This window comes from Trichosurus vulpecula, chromosome 1 (assembly GCF_011100635.1).
Source record: "Trichosurus vulpecula isolate mTriVul1 chromosome 1, mTriVul1.pri, whole genome shotgun sequence".
Lineage (NCBI taxonomy): Eukaryota > Metazoa > Chordata > Mammalia > Diprotodontia > Phalangeridae > Trichosurus > Trichosurus vulpecula.
In genome coordinates this window covers 403,313,274-403,333,779 of record NC_050573.1, presented here as the reverse complement: position 1 = coordinate 403,333,779, position 20,506 = coordinate 403,313,274, and the positions used below count along the sequence as shown (strand labels likewise).

The 20,506-nt window shown below is 39.4% G+C and overlaps 1 pseudogene; it reads right to left on the bottom strand.

The window, feature by feature from the left end:
* Positions 1-633: 633 nt before the first annotated feature.
* LOC118834743 lies at positions 634-1,187 on the bottom strand (annotated as a pseudogene).
* Between the last annotated feature and the right edge of the window lie 19,319 nt (positions 1,188-20,506).

Below are 20,506 nucleotides of genomic sequence, written 5' to 3'. Positions count from 1 at the left end.
ACAGAGTGCATGAAAGAGATAAAGTGCAGTTGGGATGGAAAGGTAGGATGGAGCCAAATGGCTGATGGCTTTCAATGCCAGACAGAGGAGAATGTTCTGGAGCTTAGGAGAAATGGAGCCACTTAAGCTTCTTGAATAGAGGAGCAGTGTAGTTAAATGTGTGCTTTAAGAATATCATTTTGACCATTGAGTGGAGCAGAGATTAGAGAAGGGAAAGGCTTGAGAAAGTGAGACCAATTAGGATGCTGTTGCAATAGTCGAAGCAAGATGGGTTTGTGATCTGAGCTATCAATCTATAATCAATCAAATCCATAAACATTTATTAAATGCTTACTATGTGCCTGGCAATGTGTAAGTGCAGCTCCCTTGTGTTTTTGAAGAGAAAGGGACGTTTTTGAGAGATATTATGGAGACAGAATCAATAACTTGGCAAATGAGTGGCTCTGGGAAGTAAGGGAGACTGAAGAGTAGAGGATTAACCCAAGGTTATGAATCTTGGTAACTAGAAGGATGGGGGTAACCTCGACAGAAAAAGAGAATTTTCTTTCCTTTTTTGACAGAAAAAGTATTTTTATTTTGATATATGAGTAAGTGTTGACTCCTCAGGACACAGCCTTTGACGTCTTTTCCAACTTATTCATCAGCTTGTTGCACCATGCTTTTCTCAGAAACATAGTTGCCAACCAAAAATTTTCTGATATCCTTGTTTTTGACTGTGGTGGGGATACAAGTTCAGTATCATTTCCTTCAAGAACTAACTCATCTTTTTGGGCTTGAGAAACAGCACAAGCAACACCTGGTCTCATTCACACTCTTCAGTTATATTTTTCACCCAAGAAATTTCTGATTTTGACAAGCTAGTCATTCTCTTGAATAACAACATTGATGGGAAAGTGAGCATACACAGACCTCATCTTGTAATGAAAACCCAAGGTAATGCCTATGAACATGTTTTGTACATGACTACAGATTGTGCAGACAGTTGCAAGTTCTTTTTGATTTCCCCATCACTTGTCCACCCAGAGCCTTTTTTTCTTCTTTTCAGGGATACTAAGCTCAACACTGATATGATTGAAATCTCAACGGAGAATTCCTATGCGTCACTTCCCAATAACTGTCCAACCCTTAAGAGAGATGTCAACATTTTTTGGGATGTTGATGGTCTGGTTGCTTAGAACGGTTTTCATTCTGCTTGTCAGTGGGACAAAGAGCAAAAAGGAAGATTTGCAAAGAAGGGTGGGTTTGAAGAAAAATAATGAGTCCAATGTCTAGAAGTTGGTGATGCAGGACTGGAGCTGAGGAGAGAAACTAGGGCAAGATATTGTGATGGCTTGACATCTGTAAAGTCATAGTAATTGAAACCATAGGTGCTGGTGAAATCACACAAAGAGGGTTGGGAAAAGAAAAAAAAGGCCAAGGATGTGGCCACAGTTAGGAGGTAGGAAATGGTTGGTGATCCTACAAAGGAGGCTGAGAAAGAGCAAACACACAGGGAGGAAGAGAACCAAGAGAGAACAGTTAGAAAAACTCTAAGGAGAGAGTTTGCAGGAAGAGAGGATTGTTGACAGTGTCAAATGCAGCAGAGGCCAAGAACTATTAGGACTGAGAGAGGTCATTGAATTTGGAAATTAAGAGATCAATAGGCAACTTTGGAGAAAGCAGTTTCAGTTGAGTGATGAAGTCTGAAGCCAGATTAGAAGGCTTGAGAAGTGAATGCCAGGAAAAAAGTGGAAGCAATTAGTATTTAGACTGCTTTTTCTAGGGATTTATTCATAAAAGGGTAGCATCAAGTGAGAGTTTTTTGGTGTTGGCAATGATGTGGTATAGTGGAAAGACCACCAAATGGGGAATCAAGAAGCCTGGGATCTAATTTTCTTTCTGCCACACAGTTATGTGAGACTTGAAAATTTACTTAATTAATCAACTTGATGAAACATATCTGCATTTTTCTCACCATGGCCTCGTTCAGAATCTTGAACTCTGCCTCTGGCTGCCCCAAGCTCTGATAGGTGAGCCCTTTGCTTTATCTTGCTGAGAACTGGGCCTCCGTGCCTGTCACTTCCTGTTGTCTCCTTCCCATTCCACTGCACAGGTATCCTTTCCCCATCTCACCACCCCTTCTAGTGTCCATTATACATTGTCTTTCCCCAAAAGAAATCTAAGTTCCTGGAGGGCAGAGACTGTTTTGCTTGTACTTGTATTTATAGTTTTTACAATTTGCCTGGCACATGGTAAACCCCGAATAAAATGCTCTGTCTATACACCATGCCTCTGTATGTGAAGACTTTCTTCAGTGGAATAGGTGGATGAGAACAATTTGCTCCAGTGACCATGAAGGTGGCTGAAGCAGAAGCTGTGGAATGCTTAGAGCTTGGTCAGGCAGCAAAGATGCCAAGGTCACCCACTGCATCCCAGGCTATCACCAGTCATCTTGACTTTTGTCTTGCCTGTGGGCTTCAGTGACTGTGAAAGAGAGAGTGAGGCTGACAATTGTGTGCAGCTCTGCCTCACTTTAATCCAGTTCACACACAAATTAAGACATCACCCCATGATGTCGTTGGTCCTCTTCAAAAACCAACGACAAACAACAATAACAATCCATATATCTAAAATCTCTATGTCTATTATCAGTCTATCTTCTATATCTACCTGTGTCTATCTAAAATCTAGTTCTACCCAGTATCTATCTCTAACATCAAGTCTGTTTATCTATTTTCCTGGCTATGTATTTAAACAAAGAGTCCAATTTTGCCTACAAGAAGTCTTTTATGGTTCTCCTGGTTAGTATTCTCCACTCCCAAACTACTCTGTGTATGTGTAAGAGGAGAACTTCGGTCAATTTTGCTAAACTATCCAAACTTCTTGCTGAAATTATAGGACATGAGCCTTTATTTGTGGCAGGTGAATAAGGGCTATCCTATGCCTAATATCCATATTATACATTGAGTACATATATGGGAGTTGGGGGAGACTTTTACTATCAAGGGAGACTTAGACATAAGCCATAGCTGAGTTTGTTTTTGAGATTTCCTTGTTGTTGTTTTTATTCTGGGGTGGTGGGTAGGTATCAACAAAAGAAACTAAAAAACCCTTTGGGGTTAGGCCCCAGGTTCAAACCTGATCTGCGTGAGTTCAAAATCCCTAGGCCATGAGTGAAATATATTTTGTATTTACTTATATGTATAGCCTGGGATACATGTGTATATGTGTTGACTCCTTCCCACCAGTAGAATTTAAGCTTCTCAAGAGCAAGATCTCTCTCTCTCTCTTTCTCTCTCTTTCTCTCTCTCTCTCTCTCTCTCTCTCTCTCTCTCTCTCTCTCTCTCCCTCCCTACCTCCTTCCTTCTCTCCTCTCCTTTTCTTTCTGTTTCATCTCTCTTTGTCTCTCCTTTCTGCCTCTGTCTTTCTTCTCTCTCTTCTCTCTCTGTCTCTGTCTCTGTCAATCTGTCTGTCTCTCTCTCTCCTCATATCCCTATCACTATCCCAAGAACATACTTTGATTGGTGTTTAATGCTTTCTGAATTGAACCAAATAGAAACTATTCTGCAATTCAACAAGTGACTCATTAACTCATCTGTAAAATGAGAGGATTAAACAAGATAATCTTTAAGATCCAAGTTCTAACTTTTCATATGATTTTTCAGAGATTCAATGAAGAAATTTATCTGCCCTTGCCAATGATAGACTAGTGTCCCTGGTAGATTCAGGAAAATCTCATATCAGCATCGTGAGCTTGTAGAATAGCAGCCTTTTGACAAAGAAAAGAGAGAAGAGGAAAAAAGGCAGAGAGAGAATGAGAGGAGAAAAGAGAGGGAAAAAGAGGAGGACACAGGGGAAGGAAAGAGAAGAGAAGCTCGATTTTTATTTACTTTTCAATAAAGAGGGAAGGGAAATAAAATAACCTTGTTTTTGAGTTTCCAAATCAGATCATGTCCATTCCCAAAGGGATGACTAACAAGAGAGGGAATGGGTGTAGGGGCAAGATGAGTGAGCCAAAAGAGGCAGAGGAGATCGTTATTCTCCTCTATCATTTATTGAACACTAAGAGTGTATTCCTGGTGGTGTGAGAAAGAATAAGGCTAGGTCTCCATCCCATGGAGTTTATGTTCTAATTTAGACAGAGAATTCAAGCATTGAATACAATACTTCTGATACCCAGAGAGTGTTTGGGGAGGTGTGAGAGATTGCTAAATTGTCTTTCTTTCTTCCCAGTTGATTTTCAAAGGGATTGGGGATGGTATTGTGTAGAGGCAGGACAGGTGGTAAGGGAAAGGTATTTCTGAAGGAAATTTGCCAAGTAAGGAAAATGGTGGAGTGAAAGGTGCGAAGAAGGTAAAAGGGAGCTGTTAACAACTGTGAAGGGAGGAGACTTGTTGGTTACTGCTAGCTATTGGGGGGAGTGATATTAGAACAAAAGAAGACAGAGGTGTTGCTTAGAGGCTATAGGCAGTGCCTAGTGGGAAGCTAGGGTGGGAGATGAGAGCAGAATAAAAGAAAGAAGATGTATTCTGCGAGAAAAAGTAAATAATTTAATTATTTCTTCCTTTCTCTCTCTCTCTCTCTCTCTCTCTCTCTCTCTCTCTCTCTCTCTCTCTCTCTCTTTCTCTCTCTCCCTCCCCCCCCCTCTCCTTTTTGCGTGTTCTGAATGGAGACTAGAAGAAAATGGGGGGAGGGAGAGCTGGAGCCAATAGTTAAGTTGAGAGAGATTCAAAGCCTTTATATGACAAGGATGTCAAGATAAATTTTACCAAACACATACTATGCCAATCTGCTCCAATCTAAGAATTCTTGTGTAGTTTGAGTTTATTTAGTTTTCCCACCACCGCTTTTTCTACTTTGAGGGCCCACTTGATGCTAGACTCACAGCCAGTAGAGCCGGTCTTTAGATGAAGAGGCAAGAATTTTAGAAGTAGGAATTAACTTCTTTTGTATCATAGACCCCTTTGGCAGTCTGGTGAAGGCTAGTAACCTCTCCTCAGAATAATGCTTTTAAATCACTGAAGGAAATTTTACATTTCAGTTAGAGTTTAGTGAAAATAATGTTATATTTTTCCCCATCCAATTTTGTGGATCCCCCAAAATCTATCCATGGACCTCTAGTTAAGAATCTGATTTAGAGGAATGCATAGCACAGCAAATGTACTTGAGATCCAAGTAAATTCAGGAGAAGACAGTAACTGCCACAGCTAGAATTGGTTTGGGTTTCAGCAATTGTCAGCATAGGGGTCTCTGACTATTTATGGCCACAGCGTGCCCATTATGAAGCAAGGTGTGTGGAATCAGCATGTGGGTTAGGAAGAAGCAGCCTGGCACCAATTATTGCCTTGAGTGACCTCTCCCTGACTGTGACTGTGAAACCCCTTTGCTCCTGAGGTGTTGTTGGTCACCATGACCCACTCAAATTCCCTCTGCTCCCAAAAGCAGGATAGAAGAGGGGCTGACAGAGTAAGAGAAGGGGGTGCAGGTTTACTAACAGTCTGAAGCCCTATATCTTTCAGGACCCTTTTTTGTTATTACTGAGAATTCATTTTGCATTTTTATTAATAATATATGAATGTCACTCTGGGTAGTAATTTGATTTTCCTTTTACAATAATTTTCTCCCCCTGCTCCAAGTTTTTGACCAACTATACATGACTTTGTTCAGGATTAAAAGTGACATGATTAATGTCTTGCCAAGCTCTCCCCATTCATCTAAGGCAGTAGCTCTCCTTGCAAGATAATACTGGAAAATTTCAGAGGCTAATAAGAGGGAAGCAAAATCATTTTCCCGCCTTTACTGTTGTTTGCCATAGTGGCAGAGTTCAGACCTTTTAGTTATGGTTTCATAATTACCACTCACATTGCAGGCTGCTGGATTTTAAAACATTTCTCTGGAGGAATTCTAAAGCCAAGAAAGTATTCTTGCTATTTAGGGCCACCAAACCTGCCCCCCACCAGGAAATCGGCCTTTGAAGTCAGCCCTAAGAGAAAGGGTGAAGACAATTTTAAAAAAAAGATGAATCCTTATGGGTAAGACTTTTGGGGGCAGCTACATGGGGCAGTGGATGGAACACTGGCCCTGCAATCAGGAGGATCCGAGTTCAAATATGGCCTCAGACACTTGACACTTACTAGCATGTGACTCTGGGCAAGTCACTTAACCCTGATGGCCTTGCAATTAAAAAAAAGAGAGAGAAAGGGTAAAGAAAACGAAGAGGAGGCTGCAGGGACGGGGACTCTCAGCAAAATTGTGAGGTAGGCAATTTGTTTTGAATCCCTTACCTTAGCTTCTCTCTTCTATCCACTTTGCCTGACTCAGTGTTTTCCCTTCTGACATTGTCACAGTCAGTCTGGTCCCATCCCCCAGCTCCCAAGCAAAACTTGCTTTTGAGAAATGTTCCCCAAACTCTTCACTTCCTGGTGTAGTGGAAAGGTCAGAAGCCTTGGGTTTAGGTACCTCTTCCAGGGTTTATTTGCTGTTCAACCTTGCAGTCAATTAACCTTTCTGAGCCTTTCTTCATCTGTAAAGTGGGGATCATAATACTTATACAGTTAAGTGTGAATGAATGTGAGTGGTACTTCTTGGATGAATTCAAGGACCACCACATCAACCTCACCCTCTCTCTACTATTGGATCATTTCTTTATTAATTATCTCTTACCAAGTTGAAAAGCAGTCCACCAGATATAGTCCAGAATAATCTCAATGAATGAGTAGAAGACTGTTTCTCTAATAGGCTCAGTCCGTCTCTGAAGTAAACTGGGGAAATCTCTCCTCTTAGGGGCTAACTTTCCTTCTCTAACCATTTATACTCAAACAAGATCATTGTTAATGGTCATGTAATTTACTGGCAGTATCAGTGTTCAAATTGCACAAAAAGCTATGTAAAATATATATCATCAAAGAGATGTGGATCTGGGAAAGGAAGTAGGTAAATCAAGCAGTGAAAGCAAAGGATAACCAACGGACAATCTATGTGCTCCATTGGTGTCCACGTATCACGACAGCACAATGAGTGGACATTCTGTGAAGGATTTATAGGAGGACACACACAAGAGTTGCATAGGATGAAGAGGATCTGTATCATTGGAAGTTGTGCCAAAACTGATGAGGTCATAGAACTATTAAGTAGAGAAGTGACAAGTATTAATAAAGTAAATTTTACACTAGTTCATAGTTAACAAAATATTTTGTGACAGGTTCTGAAATGATGATGATGATCATGCCACAGGAATAGGAGTGCAGATTGTTAGCAAAATTTCCCTTTTCTTTTCTCTATTGACCCTTTTCTAGGTCATAATGATTTGTGAAAATGAGTTTGATTAGTATAGACCCAGATCCTACTTTTTCAAACTCTTACATGATCAGCACAATTAGGGTGAACTAGAAACTAGTTCCCTACTTTTCTGCTCTTCATTCCTCACTCCATATTAAGTAATTTAGAAAGTACACTCACTTTACTGGTGCTATAAATAACAAAATGTAAGCAATCACCTATTGATATCATACTGTCTCTTCGTCTCAAATGATAGATGTCCGAGCCCTAAAAAGACTTGGAGCCTTCAGCTAGTGCATGGATCCCCTTTTCCATGTGCTCCCAACTGAGAACATGGAGACTACAGACTGAGGCTGTCCTTGTTAGTGGAGGTCCCCTCCTCTCGCTTGTGAGTAGCAACAAAGTTTGTTAAAGTTATCTCTGTGTAGTCTGACACTTTTCATCAAAGCTCTACTTCACTGCAATGATAGCTAATCATATTTATGTTGCTTTAAAGTTACTAATTGTTTTCACATATTTTGTTTCATTTGATCCATACAGCAACTCTGTAGCATGTTTAGTAAAGCAGTCATTATCTTTTTCTTGCATACGATGAAGCTGTAACTGGTGGAAATTCTAAATTCTCGGCTGTGAGACCAGGTCTTTGGGTGTCCCATGGAGTCTTCTCTCCTCTTTTGTGTGTATATATAACTCTAATGTCAAATGATCTTTGGGACAAGACATATGCACCTACATTAGGCTTCCTTGGCCAGGAATGCTGCTAAATATGTAATTGGTTTGTACTTATCTCTGGCAAGCAGACTCTTACTTGGTACTTGTCAGAATGTCAATGAATCGTTGTTAGTCCACACTTGAAACTTTGCTCCACACAATTTTTGAATTTCTCAGTTACAACTCACTTTCAAAGCCAAGAACTCCAGGTTGTATGTGGGGTAATGAGCCTCTCTGTCACTTAGCCCTCTGCTGGCAAATGCAACTGGTTTCTGGTTTATCTCTCAGTACCAAACTACTCACAAACCCTCTAATTTGGCTTCTGTATTCAGGACAAAAGGCTTGTTTGGATCTGCATAATCCCAAGTATAAAGCAGTCTACAAAGACTTTGAAAGCTGGGTCACATCTGCCTTTCCAATGGACTTCGTGAATTTTAAGACAAATTAGTCTTTTTTGTTCTCTTCAATCATTTAGGTAGGAGTAAGTTCTTTCAGTGGTTTAGCAATAGAAACCCTGGTTCCTAACAAACTTGGAATGATAACCAACAAATTCTAGAAAAGTGCTTAGATCCGGAAGGTTTTGCAGACACATCCATATCAGAACTTTTCTCTTCTATGGACTATGGCACTTGTTGAGGTATTTATTATGCAATACATTTACTTGACAAAGACTCTACAAAATTATCATTTGTCAATTGAAAGCTTCAGGCCATTTTTTACTTGCCAAACCAATAACTTCATCTGTCTTTCCTCATGTTCTTCCAAGGTCACCTCAAAGATGATAATGTCATGAAGGTCACTACTTGCAGGTATTTTCTGTCTCTGACTATGTTACCCCTAAGGTTTTGGCAGATGACCTTAAGATGCCTTGGAGCAGATGCTCAAACTGGTAAGATCTATTTGGGAGGATGGAAAACATCTTCTCCTTGTATTCCTCCATCATAGGAAGCTAGAGGTAGCCACTGCGTAAATTTCATGCTGAAAACCAGTGACTGATCACCTAATAGGCAGTCCACTCTTGGCATGGTGTTCTGGTCCATTTAAGCTCATATTTCTATCTTTGCCTTCTTCTCCAGTACCAGTAATATAGTGATGCATATAGGCTACTGGATTCTGTGAACATGCCATTGACAAATACAGTTTTGAGGTGGTTCCTGAAGTTATTCCTCCATCACAGAGGGAGTAAATGTCCTTGTTTGTTCAAGAGTCAGTGAGCTCCTTGGACATATCTCATATCAACCTCCCCCACCCCCTCTGTGTAGTATAAACACACTTGTCCTCTTGCCAAACTTTTGCCTCAATCAAATCCTTTTACTCTTGAAGCATCTTGGGATCCATTTATGGGTTGAAACATCAGTGCTCTTGGTATTCACTGCAACTACTTGCCTCTCTATAGGCCTTTGCACAGGCTGGATGGATGGTCAAAGTGTGTAGGAAGTAGGTCCCAACTTGTCTGCAAGTCATCCTGCTAGGTTCTTGAACAGACTGGAACTGGTTCCAATCATTGTTGATATGCCAATGATATTCTCTGGGTCCATACATCCCAAAGTCCAGGTGTCCATTTTTCTATTGATACCATTAAATTTCAGTGAACTTAAAGCTATATAAATATTATCAAGTATCATTTCAATGAAAATTTCAATGAAGATGAGAAATGTCAGCCTACACAGAAATAGATTTGACAAATTTTGTTGCTACTCACCAGCTACTCCTTAGTTAACTCCAGGCATAGTCTGATATGACCCAGATATGAATAGTTTTTGTCACACAGTTCTCCAAGCTCAAGCTCTTCTGAAGGCACTGACAGAATTTTTCTCCAATATGGCTTATGAAATGACTAGAAAAAGATGATCATTGGCTGGTGCATTCCAAAACCTCCTCATTACCTCTTTGTGGGGTCCTCTGAATCCAAGAGGGGAATAAAACATATAGAGTCAATCAATGCTTTGGAAATAAGGTCATCATCTCTGCCAGCTGCATACCAGTATTCTTGGCCTTTTCATGTACAAATGAACCACTCATCATCTCACTTATTTTATTGCAAGGGTGGACTAACAACAATTCACTGACATTCTGACAAGATATAGATATAGATGCAGTCTGAATAAGATGCATCCTTTTGTACACATGCAGATTGTACCATCCAATGCATATGCATATAATAGTGTCATAATCTGGACAATTGTCATTTTTTATCCACTAAGTGTTTCCTTTGTGGATAGTTAGGCTAAACTCTTTTGAGTGAACATGAATCTTATTTTGGAGGTTCCACAGTATTCTATGTATGGTTTGATGTAATCAGAACAGTCTGAAATGGGCAAAGTCATATCTGAAAGCAGATCAATGTCAAGCAAGTAAAAAGAAAAAATGAGAAGGAAATGATATGTGTCAGATTCCTCTGAACTTGTAGTTATTGGGGACATTTCTGGGGGGCAGTGGATTAGTGAATCCTTTGCCAATTTTTATTAAAATGGACAAACATATTCCTTTTTATATTTATTCATAATTGAACAGGATTCCTTAACATATTAACTCCTCAACACCCCACACACCATCCCAGAATTTCAACATAATTCATGACTGTCAAAAACTCAAGAAGTTTGCTATTGTCTCCATCCCAGCCAATCTGAGGTATACTAATTCATTTATGAGATCATAGATTATCTCTTGAGTGACTAATAAAATTTCCTTAGTCTGGATTCCCTAGAACTCCACTTTTTCATGATTCCAGACTAATTCAGCCTCAGCTCCAGTTTCCTCTGTTCATAGGATCATGGATTTTGAGTTAGAAAGGACCTTAGAGGCCACTGATTCCAACCCCCTATATCATTTTACAGACAAACATGTTGACTTCCATGTAGTATACATAACCTCCCTCATTTTTAAAACTACCTTTATATAGACCTATTGGCTTCCTGTGTCTCTGCCTTGCCTAAATGTTTCTTTTTTTAAAAAATTATTATTGATTTATTTTAACATTCGTTTCTTTTTAAATTTGGAGTTCCAGATTCTCTCCCACCCTCTAACCCCTTCCCACCCATTGAGAAGGCAAATAATACATCAATTAAGTGTATGAAATAATGCAAGACATATTTGCATATTAGCCACATCGCAAAAACAATAATAAAGCAAGAAACTTCTACTTCACTTTATACTCAAAGTTCATTAGTTCTCTCTCTGGAGGTAGATGGCATTTTTTCATCATGAATCCTTGAGAATTTTCTAAGATTGCTGTATTAATCAGAGCAGCCAAGTCTTTCACAGCTGATCATCATTACAACATTGCTATTACTGTGCACAATGATCTCCTGGTTCTTCTCACTCCCACTTGGCATCAGTTCACATAGGTTTTGCCATGCTGTTTTCTGAAATCATCTCTCATCATTTCTTATAGAATAATATGCCACAACATGTTCAGTCATTACATAATTGATAAATATCCCCTCTGATTCCAATACTTTGCCACCACAAAAAAGAGATGCTATAAAGATTTTTGTACATATAGGTCCTTTCCTTTTTTCTTTCATCTCCTTAGGAAACAGACCTAGTAGTGGTATTACTGGGTCAAAGGGTATGCACAGTTTTATAGCCCTTTAGGTATAGTTCCAGATTGTCCTCCAGAAAGGTTGGACCAGTTCACTACTTCACTCACAATTCAGTAATGTACCTATTTTCTTTTATCCTTTCCAGAATCTGTAATTTCTGATAAATGTAAGGTGGTACTTCAATGTTGTTTTAATTTGCCTTTCTCTAATCAATAGTGATTTAGAGCATTTTTAATATGACTATAGATAGCTTTGATTTCTTCTGAATTCCTGTTCATATCTTTTAATCATTTAACAATTGAGGAATGGTTCTTATTTTTATAAATTTGACTTAGTTCCCTATATATTTGAGAAACAAGACCTTTATCAGAGAAATTTGTTATAAAATTTTTTGATATTACTTTTTTGTTTATGGCACCTGTTAGCAAAATGTAGTTTCCCTGATTATCTCTTTTGATTATGTCTATTTTTGCTTTTGCTTTGTCTGAGATTATGATTGTCACCCCTGCCCTCTTTACTTCCTCTGAAGCATAATACTGTAGGCTCTGCTCCAGTCCTTCACTTCAACTCTGTGTGTGTCTTTCTGTCCCAAGTGTGTCCCTTGTATACAACATATTGTTGGATTCTGATTTCCAATCCAGTCTGTGATCTGCTTTTAATGCTACTCTCCCTCTGGAACTGTGACCCAGAACTGCTTATGGGACATACAGTTGCCAATCATTGCCAGCTATTCCCAGTGCCAGGAAAGGGTCCCTGTAATCTCTTTGTGACCAGTTTTCTGACCTTTCACCTTCTTTGGATTTAGAGTTCCTGAAGCTGCTGCTGTTGCCTCTGTGTGCTCCAGACCAGCCTCCACCCTGGTGTCACAAAATTTTCTTGCCAACCTCCTAAGTTGTCCTAGGCCAGAAAAATGTCTCCCTCTGACCTTTTGTTGGCTGTGCCACTCCAAAGTTTGATTTGAAGTGCCTTTTGAAGGGGAACATTGGGAGAGTTCAGCTGAGTCCTATCCTGTACTATACCATCTCACTCCCTAAATGTTTCAAGCCATAGTGATGAATAGATTAGAACCTGTGTCATAGGACAAGAAGTGAGGGCATTTGGTCTGAAGAAGAGAAGACAGAAGAAATATGACAGCTGTCTTCAGATATTTTAATGGCTATCCTGTGCAAAAAGAATTAGGCTTTCTAGTCACACAGGGCAGAATTAGGAAGAACAGGGAAAAAAGTTACAAGAAACTCATTTAAGTTTATATAACAAAAACAAACAAAAAAAATTATTCATGTCTCTCCAGTCATAAAAGAAAATAGAACAAACATTTCCCTCTATTCCGCTACCTTATTCAACTGCTTCCCATTTTCTTCTCCTCCATTTCATACCTTCACTTCTTGAAAAACTTCCAGAACTCGTTACTACCATTTCCTGACTACTCATTCTCTCTTAGCATCTTGGAAGATGAATTGCACCTTAACCTAAAATTGATGTCCAAATTCAACAACCTTTTCTCAGTCTTCTTCCATATTGAACTCTTTGTAATTTTTGTCATTGTTGAAGACTTCACCCTTACATTAGTAAGAAGTGTGCCTATTAGAAATCTCCCAACGCCATTTTTGCCTGATACTTTAACTAGATGTCAACATATCTCAACCAATCAATTTTAATTATTGGTCTTGGAATAAGTGCAAAAAGTCTTTGAAACTCACTTGATGAAGTAAAATGATGTTACATAAGGCAAGAAGTCTGTTTCAGTTGGTTGTGGGATTTTGTTATGATCTCTGAGTCCTATGTAAAAGCATTAACTAAAATTGGAGTTTTCCCAGAAATTGGAATGAGAGTAGAGTTCTAGCTAAACTCCCTGAGAAGGAATGACCTAAGGGAGAAGAAGAAGCCTTGACTTCAACCTTGGCAAGTCTCTCCACACCGCCCTCCTCCCTTTGACTTTGACCTTCCAGTTTCAGAAGGTCACGAGGATGTTGGGCTTCGCAGCCTCCCACCAGTGTACTAACATTGCTCCTTTGGAGACATCATTGGCTCCCATCGTCCCACTGGTGTCCTAGCAGTGTTTGGACCAGTTGGTGGCAGATGATTTGAGAGCCAGGCATCAAATGATAAAAAAGATTTCTAGCAACCAGGAGTTATGAATTACCTCCTTTAACCATTCGTACTCTCTAAACTTAACCCAACTTTCCCTTGGCCTCTGTATGTACTCATGGGAAAGTGTCCCAGACTTTCAGAGTGGTTTGCCATCTGTTCTTTTCATAACATCTTAGAAAATACTCCTTTATAAAAAGTACTGAAGGCTTAAGGTGGACTAAATTATTCTCAGCTGGTAATCTTGATGGGAAGTTTGTGAACTGGGGCTTGAGCTGATGGCCTAAGAGAATCCACTCCTTATTCCTCAGTGGTAGTCCTAGAACATTGAGAGGGGGGAGGTATACCCACTATGAGAACTCAACTTTTTTATTATAGTGGGATTTGGGGTGAGGATACCTCAGAGCTGGTTCCATTAGATTGTCTTGCCTCTTTTGGCCTCAGAAATATGTACTGATAAAGAACTGAAGCCTGGGGCAGTGCCAAGATGGCGGAGTAGAAGCAGGGACCTGATTGAGCTCTTCCCCCAAACACCTTGAAATACCTGTAAAAAATGAATCTAAACATATTCTAGAACAGCAGAAGCTACAAAATGACAGAGTGAAGCAGATTTCAGCCCAAGACAATCTGGAAGGCCACCAGGAAGGATCTATCACATCATGCTCAGAGTAGAGCACAGCCCAGCCTAGGCTGTGTCTGCACAGACAGGACTAGAGCAGGCCTTGGGCACTGAATCATTGGCAGCTGTGGAGGTTTCCAGACTTCTTAACCCACAAATGCCAAAGGCAGCTTCAAAGGTCAGTGGGAAAGCTCTTTCGCCTGGGTGAGAGAGGAGCATGGGTCGGCCACAGCCCCAGCCCCAGCCCCAGCCCTGGTGCCGTAGTTGTGTCTGCTTCTGGAGCTCTTGACTTACAGATGGTGGGAGAGCCAAGGGGCTAATCTGGGTCACAGTCCTGGGTGGTGGTCCTGGAGTGAGGAGGAACACTGGTGTGGCAGAACTGGTGGCAGTTGTGGAGAGGGAACCCTTCTTGCAGTTCTAGGGCAGAAAAGAGTGCTTGTGGTTGCTCATGGATCAGAGAGCAGGCAAAGAGAGGAGTAAATGCCTCTCTTTTGATCATACCACTTTGGAGGAACTGAGAATTTACAGGTCTCTAGAGATATCTCTGAAACCAGCTGCACAGAACCCCCAAAACTTGGGGCAGTTCACCTTCCACTTAATAAAGAGCTCAAAAGTCAAATAACTGGCTGGGAAAATGTGCAAATGGGGAAAAAGAATAAGACTATAGAAGGTTGCTTTCTTGGTGAAAAGATGTTTTCTTACACGCTTAGTGACAAGGAAGATCAAGGCATGCAGCCAGAGAAAGACAACGAGGTCAAGGCTCCTACATCCAAAACCTCCAAGAAAAATGAATTTGTCTTAGGCCATGGAAGAGCTCAAAAAGGATTTAAAAATCAAGTAAGAAAAGTAGAGGAAAAATTTGGAAGACAAATGAGAGTGATGTAAGAAAATCAGGAAAAACAAGTCAACAGCTTGCTAAAGGAGATGCCCCAAAATGCTGAAGAAAATAACACCTTTAAAAATAGACTAACCCAAATGGCAAAAGAGCTCCAAAAAGCTGATGAGGAGAAGAATGCCTTGAAAAGCAGAATTGGCCAAATGGAAAAGGAGGTCCAAAAGCTTACTGATGAAAATAATTCCCTAAAAATTAGAATGGAGCGAATGGAAACTAATGACTTTATGAGAAATCAAGGAATTATAAAACAAAACCAAAAGAATGAAAAAAATAAAAGATAATGTGAAATATCTCATTGGAAAAATGACTGCCCTGGAAAATAGATCCAGGAGAGAGAATTTAAAAATTATTGGACTACCTGAAAACCATGATCAAAAAAAAGCCTAGACATCATCTTTCAAGAAATTATCAAGGAAAACTGCCCTGATATTCTAGAACTAGAGGGTAAAATAGAAATGAAAAGCATCCACCAATCACCTCCTGAAAGAGATCTCCATAGGAAAACTCTTAGGAATATTGTAGTCAAATTCCAGAGTTCCCAGGTCAAGGAGAAAATATTACAAGCAGCTAGAAAGAAATAATTCAAGTATTGTGGAAACACAATCAAGATAATACAAGATTTAGTAGCTTCTACACTAAGGGATCAGAGGTCTTGGAATATGATATTCCTGAGGTCAAAGGAGCTAGGATTAAAACCAAGAATCACCTACTCAGCAAAAGTGAGTATAATATTTCAGGGGGGGGGAAGTGGAATTTCAATGGAATAAAGGACTTCCAAGCATTCTTGTTGAAAAGATCAGAGCTGAATAGAAAATGTGACTTTCAAATACAAAAATCAAGAGAAACATGAAAAGGTAAATAGGAAAGAAAAGCCATAGGGACTTATTAAAGTTGAACTGTTTACATTCCTACATGGAAACATGATATTTGTAACTCAAGAGACCTTTCTCAGTATTAGGGTAGTTAGAAGGAATATACATACATATATATGTATGTGTATGTATGTGTGTGTGTGTGTGTGTGTGTGTGTATGCACATGTGTATATGTAGACAGAGGGCACAGGGTGAGCTGAATATGAAGCGATAATACCTAAAAAATTTAATGTTGAGAGGAATGTACTGGGAGAAAGATAAAGGGAGAGGTAGAATATAGTAAATCATCTCACGTAAAAGAGGAAAGAAAGAGATTTGCAATGGAGGAGAAGAGGGGGGAAGTGAAAGGGAATAAGTAAGCCTTACTGTCATTGGCTTTGTCTTAAGGAGGCAATAACATACACACTCAATTGGGTATGGAAATCTATATTGACAGGGGGGAAGGGAATAAGAGAAGGGACATAATAGAAGGGGTGGCATAGTGGGGGAAGGGGCAATCAGAAGCAAATACTTTTGTGGAGGGACAAGTCAAAGGAAAGAATAGAACAAATGGAGGGTGGGACAGGATAGAGGGTAATATAGTTAGTCTTTCATAACATGACTGTTATGGAAGTGTTTTGCTTGACTACACATGTATAACCTATATTGAATTGCTTGCTTTCTCAATGAGGTTGAATGGGGAGGGAGGAAGAGAGAGAATGTGGAACTCAAGGCCTTAAAAGTGAATGTTAAAAATTGTTTTTACATGCAACTGGGAAGTACAAGCAATGGGATATAGAAATCTATCTTGCCCTACAGAAAAATAGAAGGGAAGGGGATAAGAGAAGGTGGTGGGGGTAATAGAAGGGAGGGCAGATTGGAGGAAGAGGTAATCAAAATGCATGCTGTCCAAGGGTGGGGGGAGGGGAGAGATGGGGAGAAAAGTTGGACTTCAGAATCTTGTGGAAGTGAATGTTGGAAACTGAATATAAATAAATATATATAAAAAAGAACTGAAGCCCAAAGGGAAAAAAAAGAAATATCATATACTTTCCTGATCTTCCCTCCTGTCTGGCTGTTTCTTCTTCATTTCCTTGGCTGTTTTTTCACCCTCATCTTAAAACCACAGGTGTATTGGAATCAGTTTCAACCAAGAGCTGATTGTTAAATTTTAAGTGTGAGCATTGATACCTAGAAAATCAGAAAGTACTAGGAAATCATGACTTGATTTATTATTTTGTTCAATATCTAGACTTAAGAAACCAATGGAGAAAATGTAAACAATTCAGGTTAAACTTAAAAGTGTGCCATGTTTACATTCTTTTTTTTTTGAGATTTGCCAGATCTCTTTTTTTTTTCTTTTGCATTTACCAGCTCACCTGTCCTAAACTCTTAATGTGGAAGTTCCCCAAGCACTTAGACTAGGCTTTCTTCACTCATGACATTCTTTCTGTTGGCAATCTCATTCACTACTATGTCTTTAACTACAATGATTATAAAGATAATTCCCCAACCTATGTCTCCAGTGTTGACCCATCCATTTTCAGAGCTCCAGGCTCATGGCCTCCAGCTTTGAGATCAGCACCTCAATATCAACATGTCCAAAATTTAGCTCAGGATCTTTCCCACTAACCCTGCTCCTCTTTCTGATTTCATTTCCAGCATTGGCACCAAGTCTCAAATATTTGTAATCTTGAGATTTTCTCTGACCCTTCCTTCTCACATCCAATCAGTTATCACATCTTATTGATTCCATCTTTAGAGGGGATTCTTGCACAGGTTCTTTCTTGCTCTAAAATTATATGACTCAGTGACTTGAATCTCATTTTAGTAACATTGCCCTCCAACACACATATCCCTGGCATCAAGGCATCAGTCCTGCCAGCATCATACTACCAAAGTCTGTTCCTGTACTTGTACCTCATTTGTCCCCAAACTCTCAAATGGTTCTGGAATTTCAAACTGAATTCCCATGTGCCTTGCTACCCAAGTTGCACTTATGCCTTTGAGGGAGTGATGTAAAGGAATGATGCTTTTTTTTCCCTTCTTGCCCTGAAAGGGTACGAAGAAAGGGCAAAAACAAATTCAATTCTGGGAATTAGAAGAAGAAAATTTCCATTTTCTTTTCTTTCATCTACTAAAGTTCTACTTCAATGCCTTATTGTGGTATAAAAGTGACCTTGAGTGCTTGATATTAATAACAGTAATAATGATAATACTAATTTTTAATATTAATTGTGTTGCGTGTCCCAGACACTGTGCTAAATGCTTCACAAGTGTTATTTCTTTTGGTCCTCACAGTAACCCTGGGGAGGTGGGGTAGGGAGTATTATTATCCCCATTTTACAGTTGAGGAAACTGAGGCAAACAGAGGTTGAGTAGCTTGCCCAGGGTCACACATTCTGTAGGTACCTGAGTCCAGTCTTCCTGACTCTAGGACTAGCAATCTAGCTGTGCCATGTAGCTGCCAGACCAGTGGAATTCAAGCTTTTAAGAGTTCTACCAAGATAGAAAGGCTTCAAGGAACAGCTCAATGATTGAATGAATGTATGTTGTCCCAAGACCAGCTTAACTAAACTTGGTAAGGTGCATCCCCTAGTTTGCTGTATTGATTCTCTTTGATCATACTAACCCTAAGAAGACCATATACAATAAATTGTGGTAGGGTTACAATCTATATCAGTGAAGGGAGTTTGTTGCTATTGAGTTGTTTCTATCGTGTCTGACTGTCCATGACCCAATTTGGGGTTTTCTGGGCAAAGATACTGGAGTGGTTTGCTATTTCCTTCTCCAGCTCATTTTACAGATGTACGAACTGAGACCAAGAGGGTTAAGTGACTTGTTCAAGGTCACACAGCTAGTAACTGTCTGAGACCAGATTTGAACTCTGGTCCTCTTGACTCCAGAGCCAGCCCTCTATCCCAGTTAAAATATTAAAGATGATATCTTGATCACTTTCTATTTATTCCTTTTGATACTTTTTATGGGAAGAAACAAATTACAAATAAAATGATAGCTTGTTTTTAGATGTCACTTTCTTAATAAGGTGCTTATGCTCATATATTGCTTTGTCTGACCCTCCTAAAGAGCCTATGAGCTAAATAGTCTAATTATGATTTACATTTAAAAAGAAAGAAAATGAAGCCAAAGGTGACTTGCAGCAGGTCACGCAGCTAAGTTACATTGCTGATATGGGATCACTGACTCTAGGTTCATTGTTTTCCCATTCCACATCTGGCAGTGCTTATATGACCTTGGACGATTCAATTAACCACTCATGGCCTCAGTTTCATCATCAGTAAAATGGCGGTGGGGTGGAAAGGGCTGGACTAGATGGCTTCTAAACTCCCTTTTGACTCTAGATTGCTCGTTCTGTGATCTCATACTCCTACTGTCGCTAGAGAAATGCAGATAGTACAAAGATATGTTTATTATATGTTCTCCTAGTCCATCCTCTTGTTTCCGGCTACTGGGTATTTTGAGAAAAAAAAGAATACTATAGCATTATTATTATTTCATTCATTTAAAAAATGATCTGTTCCAGCATTGGGGTGTCACTTGAAGCCTTTCCATCTTGTTAGCATTTATGAAGTGCCTACTACATTCAAGGCAATGGAGATACAAAGATAAAAATGTCTTAGTACCCACTCATAAGGAGCTGGCATTCTATAGAAGGACATAAAATATATAGAGTCAAGTGTCATAGAAGGTGAGGAAAGGTGGAGGCAGACTAAGTTCACACAAAGTGCTTTAAGAGAGAGAACATCTCTCATACTTATTTCTGTACTTGTTTTCCTTCCCCTCCTCCCTCCAATTAGATTATAAGTTCCTTGATGTCAGGGACTTCTCTTATTTTTTAATCTTTGTAATTAATGTCTAGCATGGTTTCGTGTCCATAGCAAGTACTCTGTAAATATTTGTTAAATTTTTGAATTGTATATTTGAATATTTGCTTTTTTTAATCTACTTTTTCTTGACTCAGTACTACAGCCATACATTCATACCCCTCCCTCCCATATTCAAAAGAACTACTGCTGATCATCACAAGAGTTTCATGTTCAAGGTGGGGGGGAGTTGTCACTTAGAAATCTCCTGAAATACATTTTTGCATGTATCTAATTATCATGTTAATTTATCTTCAAGGCTCCCTATCTTCCCCCTCCTGTGGATCCAAGATAACTCAGATTGCTTCAGATAAATTCACTGCCTTAAAATAGAAAAAGGACTATTGTAGAGTTAATTCTAGCAACCTGAGCCACTCAATAGGCCTGCAAGAAGCTTTTGAGAAATCAAGAAAACATAAAAAAGATCTTTAAAAGTAGTTTTTCGTGTTTGCCCCAATAGAGTAATAATACTTCTTTAAAGGTGGCAGGCAGTGAGAGCCAATCAATACGCCATTAAGACAGTGACAGCACCAAGATGGGGATACATGGTGAAGGAATTGTGAAACCTTTCACTTTTTAATTTTCAGCAAAAAAGGACGTAGGGAAGTTGCATTTTTTTATTTTACCTTAGTAACCTAAGATAATATCACACCTT